The sequence below is a fragment of the Agrilus planipennis genome, unplaced genomic scaffold, assembly GCF_000699045.2.
Source record: "Agrilus planipennis isolate EAB-ADULT unplaced genomic scaffold, Apla_2.0 scaffold440, whole genome shotgun sequence".
Classification (NCBI taxonomy): domain Eukaryota; kingdom Metazoa; phylum Arthropoda; class Insecta; order Coleoptera; family Buprestidae; genus Agrilus; species Agrilus planipennis.
Genome location: NW_020442423.1, coordinates 30,329 through 39,241, shown reverse-complemented (window position 1 = coordinate 39,241; position 8,913 = coordinate 30,329).

Sequence of the window (8,913 nt, the reverse complement as noted above, 5' to 3'; positions counted from 1 at the left end):
TTTACCAATTTCCCATTAGAGACAAGAGGTCCTCCTGAATCTCCACAACAAGTTCCTTTAACGTTCTCTCCTCCAGAACAAATGTTTGAGCTTGTAATGGCAGGACCAAGCTGTATCCTACACACGTTGTTTCGTACAATGGAAACATCGACATATCCCAGTATTTCACTGAAACCGACACCATTAGCATAGATGTATCCCCAACCACTTGCGATTGCCTGACTTCCAACAAAATTATTCGCAGCGTCAGCTCTACTTGGAAGCGCAATCAGTTGAACGTACTCTGTGAAAAAAAAGGTAATTTTAGTAGAAAGGCAAACAGACATTACAGAATGTAAGTATGTTTATACGAAACGGAATAGATGAGCGCGAAAATTAAATTATTGTGGACACTTTCCGATAGCTCTATTTGAATTTCATCAAGCATTAAATAGAGGAAGACTAAACAAAATCGACGAAATACTGCTTATCAAATGATTAAATTTTGGCTTTAATTAATAAGTTTTTGCTAACTTTTTACTAGACAAAACTAATATTTATAATGTTTAATGACGTCAAGGAGAAAGCAAATGCTAATTAATATTTAATATAATGTAAATTATAATTCAGATAGTTACGATTAAGATTGACTGGTGTTGGAAGATAAACGATCGCTATATCATTGTCTGTTATTATACTGTTCATGTATTTGGAACCTAGAGGTGCGAATCACTTGTTGAGAAGGTTCATCTCCAAAAACTTTCTGTGCCCCAAGAATTACTTCCAATGATTGCAATCTGATAAAAGAAATAAAAAGTAAAATGCAATAAAGTGTATTGAGCAATGACCATAAAAACTAAGACTAAATTCCTTACCCACTGGATAAACATCTGGCAGCTGTTAACACGTATCTTCTGCTGATAAGAGACCCTCCACAAAATCTCACCCCATCACTGTAGGTACGTATCAATCCTGCCTAAATACACAAAAAAAAACAATTACATTGTAGACCAGCAATTTACTCCGAATTTGTCTTCAATGGACTTTCACAATTAAATTGCAATTTAATACTAATGGAATTTCGAGCCGATGTAATAGTTTCGGCTACATTACTTTAAAAAGCAAACTCCTAAATATCCTTATAATATTATGAACACGTTACCAATTAACCCAAAAATTTCGATCAAATATCACATATTCCAAATATTTTCTATGCTTACTTGGTATGGTAAAGAGCCTGGTGAAGCTTCATTCCCTCCCATGATCATTAAATCTTCAGACGATGCAAGCCTTTGGAATCCTGTGGGAGCCGATTTACGAGAAGTTATAATTTTAGACCAATCGCTAGTCACGTGAGCCTGTAAAAAATAAAAAATAAATTCAATTGTGATCTAAATTTCCAAATTAATTTTACTGCTTTACCGTAACTACGGAAAATGTAATGAGAGTTAATACAATTTCGTTCATTTCTGCTAGTCACACAGGTACTATATAGACCTTGTCGATTTATATCTTTAAAGTACTTCTGTTGATAAAATTCTTGTTACGCTTTTTGTTCAGGCTCGTGAAGATGATAAACGATACATATATTTTCAATAAGTACGCTACCGTAGTTAAAGTAGCTTTAAACAAATATTCAATATTTATTATGGAATCGTCAAGGAATGGAGATGTCTTTGTCGAATATTATCTTCAAAGGTTAAGAAGTTCTTGTATTAAACATTCAGAAAAAAACTGAAAGTGAATGATTAAATTTCTTTAAATTTGTAAACTCCTTCAACAATACCCGTTTTTTTTCTTGTTATGTGAAATATGCAGTTGTGATTGCTAACGAAGGTCAAGAATGCGCTACTAGCAAATCCATCGTTTGTGTTTGTCTTACCTCAAAAATTATTGTTGCGGAGCGTGGCTCGCATGGCGAAAAAAAAATAAAAACTTACGTATCTTCCGTTGGTGTACTGGTGTACTACATAGATTGTTCGGTAAGAACGATCAAAGAACTCGAAGGATCACCGTATGTCCGATTAATAAGATGCGTATCACTTAATACGTTTATTAATCCTATACATACACACGACAAATTAATCTAACTTAAATTTACGATTACAAAAATGACCATTACAACGCGCGATGTCGAACTGTTGCACCGCGCGAAATGCCAAACGTTGCACCGCGCACAGTCCAACTGTTGCACCGCGCCAAATTCCAAACGTTGCACCGCGCATTGTCTAACCGTTGCACCGCGCAAATTGCCAAACGTTGCACCGCGCGAAATGTCAAACATTGGACCGCGCGAAATTCCAAACGTTGCACCTCGCGAAATTCCAAACGTTGCACCGCGCATTGTCGAACCGTTGCACCGCGCGAACTGCCAAACGTTGCACCGCGCAAAATTCCAAACGTTGCACCGCGCGACATTCCAAACGTTGCACCGCGCGAAATTCCAAACGTTGCACCGCGCACAGTTGAACAGTTGCACCGCGCGAAATTCCAAACGTTGCACCGCGCATTGTCGAACCGTTGCACCGCTTGAATTGTCAAACGTTGCACCGCGCGAACGATTCGCGGTGGATCGGTCGGCCGACTCACCGACCGTCGGACGTCCAGGCTTGGCGGATCGGTCCAACTTCGAACTCGTCGCACTCGAGCGGTTCGACCATTACAACGCGCGATGACGAACTGTTGCACCGCGCGAACTGCCAACACCGCGCGACATTCCAAACGTTGCACCGCGCACAGTCGAACTGTTGCACAGCGCGAAATTCCAAACGTTGCACCGCGCGATGTCGAACAGTTGCACCGCGCGAACTGCCAAACGTTGCACCGCGCACATTCCAACTGTTGCACCACGCGAAATTCCAAACGTTGCATGCGCATTGTCGAACCGTTGCACCGCGCGAATTGCCAAACGTTGCACCGCGCGAACTGCCAAACGTTACACCGCGCGCAATTCCAAACGTTGCAACGCGCATTGTCGAACCGTTGCACCGCGCGAACTTCCAAACGTTGCACTGCGCGAAATGTCAAACGTTGCACCGCGCGAACTATTCGCGGTGGATCGGTCGGCCGACTCACCGACCGTCGGACGTCCAGGCTTGGCGGATCGGTCCAACTTCGAACTCGTCGCACTCGAACGGTTCGACTATTACAACGCGCGATGTCGAACTGTTGCACCGCGCACAGTCCAACTGTTGCACCGCACGAGATTCCAAACGTTGCACCGCGCATTGTCGAACCGTTGCACCGCGCGAATTGCCAAATGTTGCACCGCGTACAGTCGAACTGTTGCACAGCGCGAAATTCCAAACGTTGCACCGCGCATAGTCCAACTGTTGCACCGCGCCAGATTCCAAACGTTGCACCGCGTATTGTCGAACCGTTGCACCGCGCGAACTGCCAAACGTTGCACCGTGCGAAATCCAACTGTTGCACCGCGCGAAATTCCAAACGTTGCACCGCGCATTGTCGAACTCGTCGCACCGCGCGAACTGCCAAACGTTGCATCGCGCGAAATGTCAAACGTTGCACCGCGCGCAATTCCAAACGTTGCACCACCGCGCGATGTCGAACTCTTGCACCGCGCGAACTTCCAAACGTTGCACCGAGCACAATTCCAAACGTTGCACCGCGCGAAATTCCAAACGTTGCACCGCGCGAAATTCCAAACGTTGCACCGCTCATTGTCGAACCGTTGCACCGCGCGAAATGTCAAACGTTGCACCGCGCGAACGATTCGCGGTGGATCAGTCGGCCGACTCACATACCGTCGGACGTCCAGGCTTGGCGGATCGGTCCAACTTCGAACTCGTCGCACTCGAACGGTTCGACCATTACAACGCGCGATGTCGAACTGTTGCACCGCGCGAACTGCCAAACGTTGCACCGCGCGAACTGCCAAACGTTGCACCGCGCGAAATTCCAAACGTTGCACTGCACGACATTCTAAACGTTGCATCGCGCTCGGTCCAACTGTTGCACCGCGCGAACTGCAAACGTTGTACCGCGCGAAATTCCAAACGTTGCACTACGCACTGTCGAACCGTTGCACCGCGCGAAATTCCAAACGTTGCACCGCTTGAATTGTCAAACTTTGCATCGCGCGAACGATTCGCGGTGGATCGGCCGGCCGACTCACCGACCGTCGGACGTCCAGGCTTGGTGGGTCGGTCCAACAAAATTCCAAACGTTGCACTGCGCATTGTCGAACCGTTGCACCGCGCATTGTCGAACCGTTGCACCGCGCGAACTGCCAAACGTTGCACCGCGCACAATCCAACTGTTGCACCGCGCGAAATTCCAAACGTTGCACCGCGCATTGTCGAACCGTTGCACCACGCGAACTGCCAAACGTTGCACCGCGCGATGTCGAACTGTTACACCGCGCGAACTGCCAAACGTTGCACCGCGCACAGTCCAACTGTTGCACCACGCGAAATTCCAAACGTTGCACCGCGCATTGTCGAACCGTTGCACCGCGCGAACTGCCAAACGTTGCATCGCGCGAAATGCCAAACGTTGCACCGCGCGAAATTCCAAACGTTGCACCGCGCATTGTCGAACCGTTGCACCGCTTGAATTGTCAAACGTTGCACCGCGCGAACGATTCGCGGTGGATCGGTCGGCCGACTCACCGACCGTCGGACGTCCAGGCTTGGCGGATCGGTCCAACTTCGAACTCGTCGCACTCGAACGGTTCGACCATTACAACGCGCGATGTCGAACTGTTGCACCGCGCGATTTGCCAAACGTTGCACCGTGCGAAATTCCAAACGTTACACCGCGCACTGTCGAACCATTGCACCGCGCGAACTGCCAAACGTTGCACCGCGCGAAATTCCAAACGTTACACCGCGCACTGTCGAACCATTGCACCGCGCGAACTGCCAAACGTTGCACCGCGCGAAATTCCAAACGTTACACCGCGCACTGTCGAACCATTGCACCGCGCGAACTGCCAAACGTTGCACCGCGCGAAATTCCAAACGTTGCGCTGCGCGACATTCCAAACATTGCATCGCGCACGGTCCAACTGTTGCACCGCGCGAACTGCAAACGTTGTATCATCCTATTAAGAGTGCTCTGGATTGTGAAGTGTTACATCACGACCTCCTAGCGTTATCGAACTGGTGTCGCACGAATCACTTAAAACTTAATATATTTAAATGTAAAGTCATGCGATTTTCGAGCTCCAAAAATCAAATAACCTTCTTACATTGACAATGTACTACTTGAAACTGTAGCAGAAGTCAAAGATCACATTTGACAACAGACATAAATTTGATAAACCTGTCGATCGCAGTACTAGGTTTCACAAGACGTATGACTATTGGTTTTTCTGATCCTTACATCCTACGCACTCTCTATTTAACACTAATCAGATCGCTCTTGCTATATGCACCTCCGGTAAGGTCTCCGCATTATAATAATCTTAGAAAACGCCTTGATTCGGTCCAACACAAATTTTTTAATTTGGTCGCTTGGAAACTTCACTGGCCTCTGCCTAGCTATTCTCATGATTATTATCAGATCGCCTGTGTTTTTAAGTCTAAGCTCACTTCATTCTGTCAGAAATTTTAAAGATCTGGAATATTTTTATAACTTGATAATTAACATAAATAGTTGTCTAGAGTTACTGTCATATGTGAACTGGAGAGTCCCGCCTCGTAGAATGCGTCAACGTGGTAAATTATGTCATGTACCGATAGCTAGAACCAACTACTGGTACCATGCTCCATTATGGAGAATGAGTAGATTAGTCAATAAACTTCAATTTGATATTATATCTTCACTGCCGACAGAATTTACACGTGAATGTAAAAAACTACTCTTATCGATTTCTCATAGTCTTGCTTTCTTATTGTAATTATTTACTTTATTTCATCTATGTAAAAATTATTTTTATGTAACTCTATGTAAATCTATAAAATAAATAAATAAATACAAAACACTGAGTAATACCCATTTATTTAACACTACTCGTCGCTTGCTCCATCGAAATACCGATACTAAATGAATCACCTTCAAAATCCTTTGTTCTTTTAACTAAACATGTTTATAAAAATATACATATATATATATATGTTCTAATATTTGATAAAGGCTTGTATACAATTTCGAAGGACTTCAGGGAAACATGACCCTCACAATAACTTACCTAATCACTAGCCGTGTTTATATGTCTGTATTCTCAAAAATCAGGATTACCCTTAGAAAAAACCGAGAGCCTCCTTAGAGCAATAATAAATTTAAAGAAGTGAAAACAGACCCTGCAAGTAGAATGTTTCCTGTAGAAATAGTAAGTTATGCATATACAAATATCCGACCTTTTCACCGATTTGGAGGCATGTCAATTAATAGGAATGAACTTTAAAATACGTTTTTTATACAACCTTTCCCATATTCCTTGCCTTACTTGATTAACTTAGCTCTCCAAATATTATACACATCAGAGGTAAGCACCCCACTAAATTTTGTTACATTTACTTTGTATTACGCATACTTGAGAATGTACATGAACTTTTACTATATACAAAGTTTATTGACAATATTTACACATCGATATGTTGCCAAAACGTACAAATAGCAAAGAACTACATAAGTATATAGAACAAAAGAAGAAAATATATACGACGATCTCTCATATATATATGTACAAAAAAAACGGAATGGACTACAAGGCCAGAGCTCCGTCTCCCTTGCCTCTGATGGAAGTAAAAATACAAAAGAAAAATCTGGTGGTTAGGTAGGATCTCTCTCTCTCCCTTACCGTTAGTCGGTGAAATGTGAGGTGAGATGATTTCTGCTTTTTTTTTTGTATAGTGTTTAATCGAGGAGGGGAAATCTTCAAAAGACACCTCCTGAAGGATAGTATCGGATTCATTGAAGCGCCTACCGACTAAATCCCCTCCCCACCTAAGGGGAACATTCAATGGGAAGAGGTTGGGAGGGGGAAGGGAAATGAGTGTGGGAAAGGAGGCAAAGGGCGGAAAGGGGAATGAAATGGGAATCGGTGGCCCACCTCGGATGAGTTGGGTGGCAGGGCTTTCTGAAGCGGTCGTTTGGTTTAGGAGAGAAGTTGGAAAGTGCCGAGAGGGACGGGTTTGGGCGACCTGACACTGAGGCCCTGGCATTAGCCGCAAATATAACGGCAGCCTCGGGGAGCGAAGGTAGACCAGTTACTTTCAGAATTTGGGTGTTTCTGATGAACCAAGGGTAGTTGAGTGCGAAACGAAGGATCCGTATGTGCCTTAAAGAATTTGTAGACGGTGGGAATCGGCACAGTCCCAGATGGGATGCTACTACGCTGGCTACCATCGTTTGCACGATGACCTGGAGTTTCTGTTCCAGAGCCAGGGAAGCAACTGGCGCTGAAGATATGCTCGGGATTGCGTTGGAGTGGGAGGCGGCTGCTCTCACTGTCCTGACGTAAGACTTTTGGGGAGCGTCGTTACAGGGGTGGCTAAAGGACAGGTGATTACCTGGACGCTTTTTGCAGCGGCCGGCGCAGGGGGGTGTTTGGGTTCTACGGTTTTCTTAGGTACCTTGGGACAGCCCCGTTAAGTGGTGCAGTGGTTCTCTTTGCCGTTAGCACAGGAAGAGGTTGCACCTTTCCTGACCTTTGCTTTGCATTCGGCGGTGACATAGTTACGCCCACAGAATAAGCAAACCCAGACAGCGTGGCAGTAAAGTTGGCCGTACGAAAGAATTCCATACAGCGGCGGCATTTGGCGTTTTCTTTGGTGGTTCTTTTCGGCTCAACTTTGACGTTGAGACCGCAGAGCTTGCCAAAGTCGAAGATTGACTTGGACTTAGGAGAAGACTTGTCAAGACGGACGGATACTAGCGGCCAGATTTTTCCACCTTTTAACATTCGGTGAGCACCCCGGATAGCGAAGCCTTTATTAACAAGTTCAGACTGTATATCGTCCATGAAGATGGCTTCGTAGACTCCACGGAGGACGACATGACAATAGGCGACGAAAATCGTCCACGGAGTTGGGGAGACTCTGATCGAGTCTTGAGTGTTAATAGTGTTAGTCGATTACCATGCTTGTTCACGGCTCTACGAATTCAAAGGGACTTTTGGCGAATAACAGTGGGTGTAGGAGCTTTAGAGCCTTGGCTCGGTTGGTACGTTTCCGACTCAGTGTCAGTGAACGTTGACGAAGACGAAGGGTGTTCGTCTCCGGCGTTTGTTGCAACGCTTCCCGGCTTCAGTGAAGCAGTCAGAGGTAACAAACGGTGGCCCTAGCTCGGAATGAACCTGGGAAAGAGCTGAAGAAGTGTCAGACACTGTGTTCTCACACATGGAAATGTCCCTTCAAGGGTGCGGAGCTCCTGGGGGTAACCATTGCTAGAATGGCTAACCCACTAGAGTAAAAGTACTCTTGTGTTAGTCGTGCTGGCATACGGAAAAGAGAAGAAAGTTAGGTTAGGTTACGTCGGGTGGTGGTGTGTAAATTCAGAGGGACATTGCGTATTGCACCCCAAAGAACTGTGGGTTTGTTAAAAGTTAGAATAAAACAAAAGGATTGGTTTACTCTTACGTAGTGAACGGTTAGGCTACTGCTAAGCCTGAGAAATAAATAAAAATTAAACCCAAAGGTTTCTGGTCATAGATACAAACGGCTGAAGCGTTCGGCTGTCGAACAGTGTATATACATATATATACAGCTGTAGAGCCGTTGAAGTGTCGCCTGCATGCCTGGTAGACTAGAAGTTCGTTGTTGCTGGAATGATTCATTAACTTCGAAGGTCGAGAATAGAATGGATGTCAGCTTAAAAAAAAACTTTTGGGTGTTTCATTCCCACCAGCCAGTGATGCTGGTGGGCGGGCAGTCCCTCCGGACTATGCCGGAAGGTAGGGCGGAAGGCCCTCTTCAGCCTGCTTTCAGGAATCGTGGGAATGGGTGGGTGGTGGTTCGGGTGAGAAAG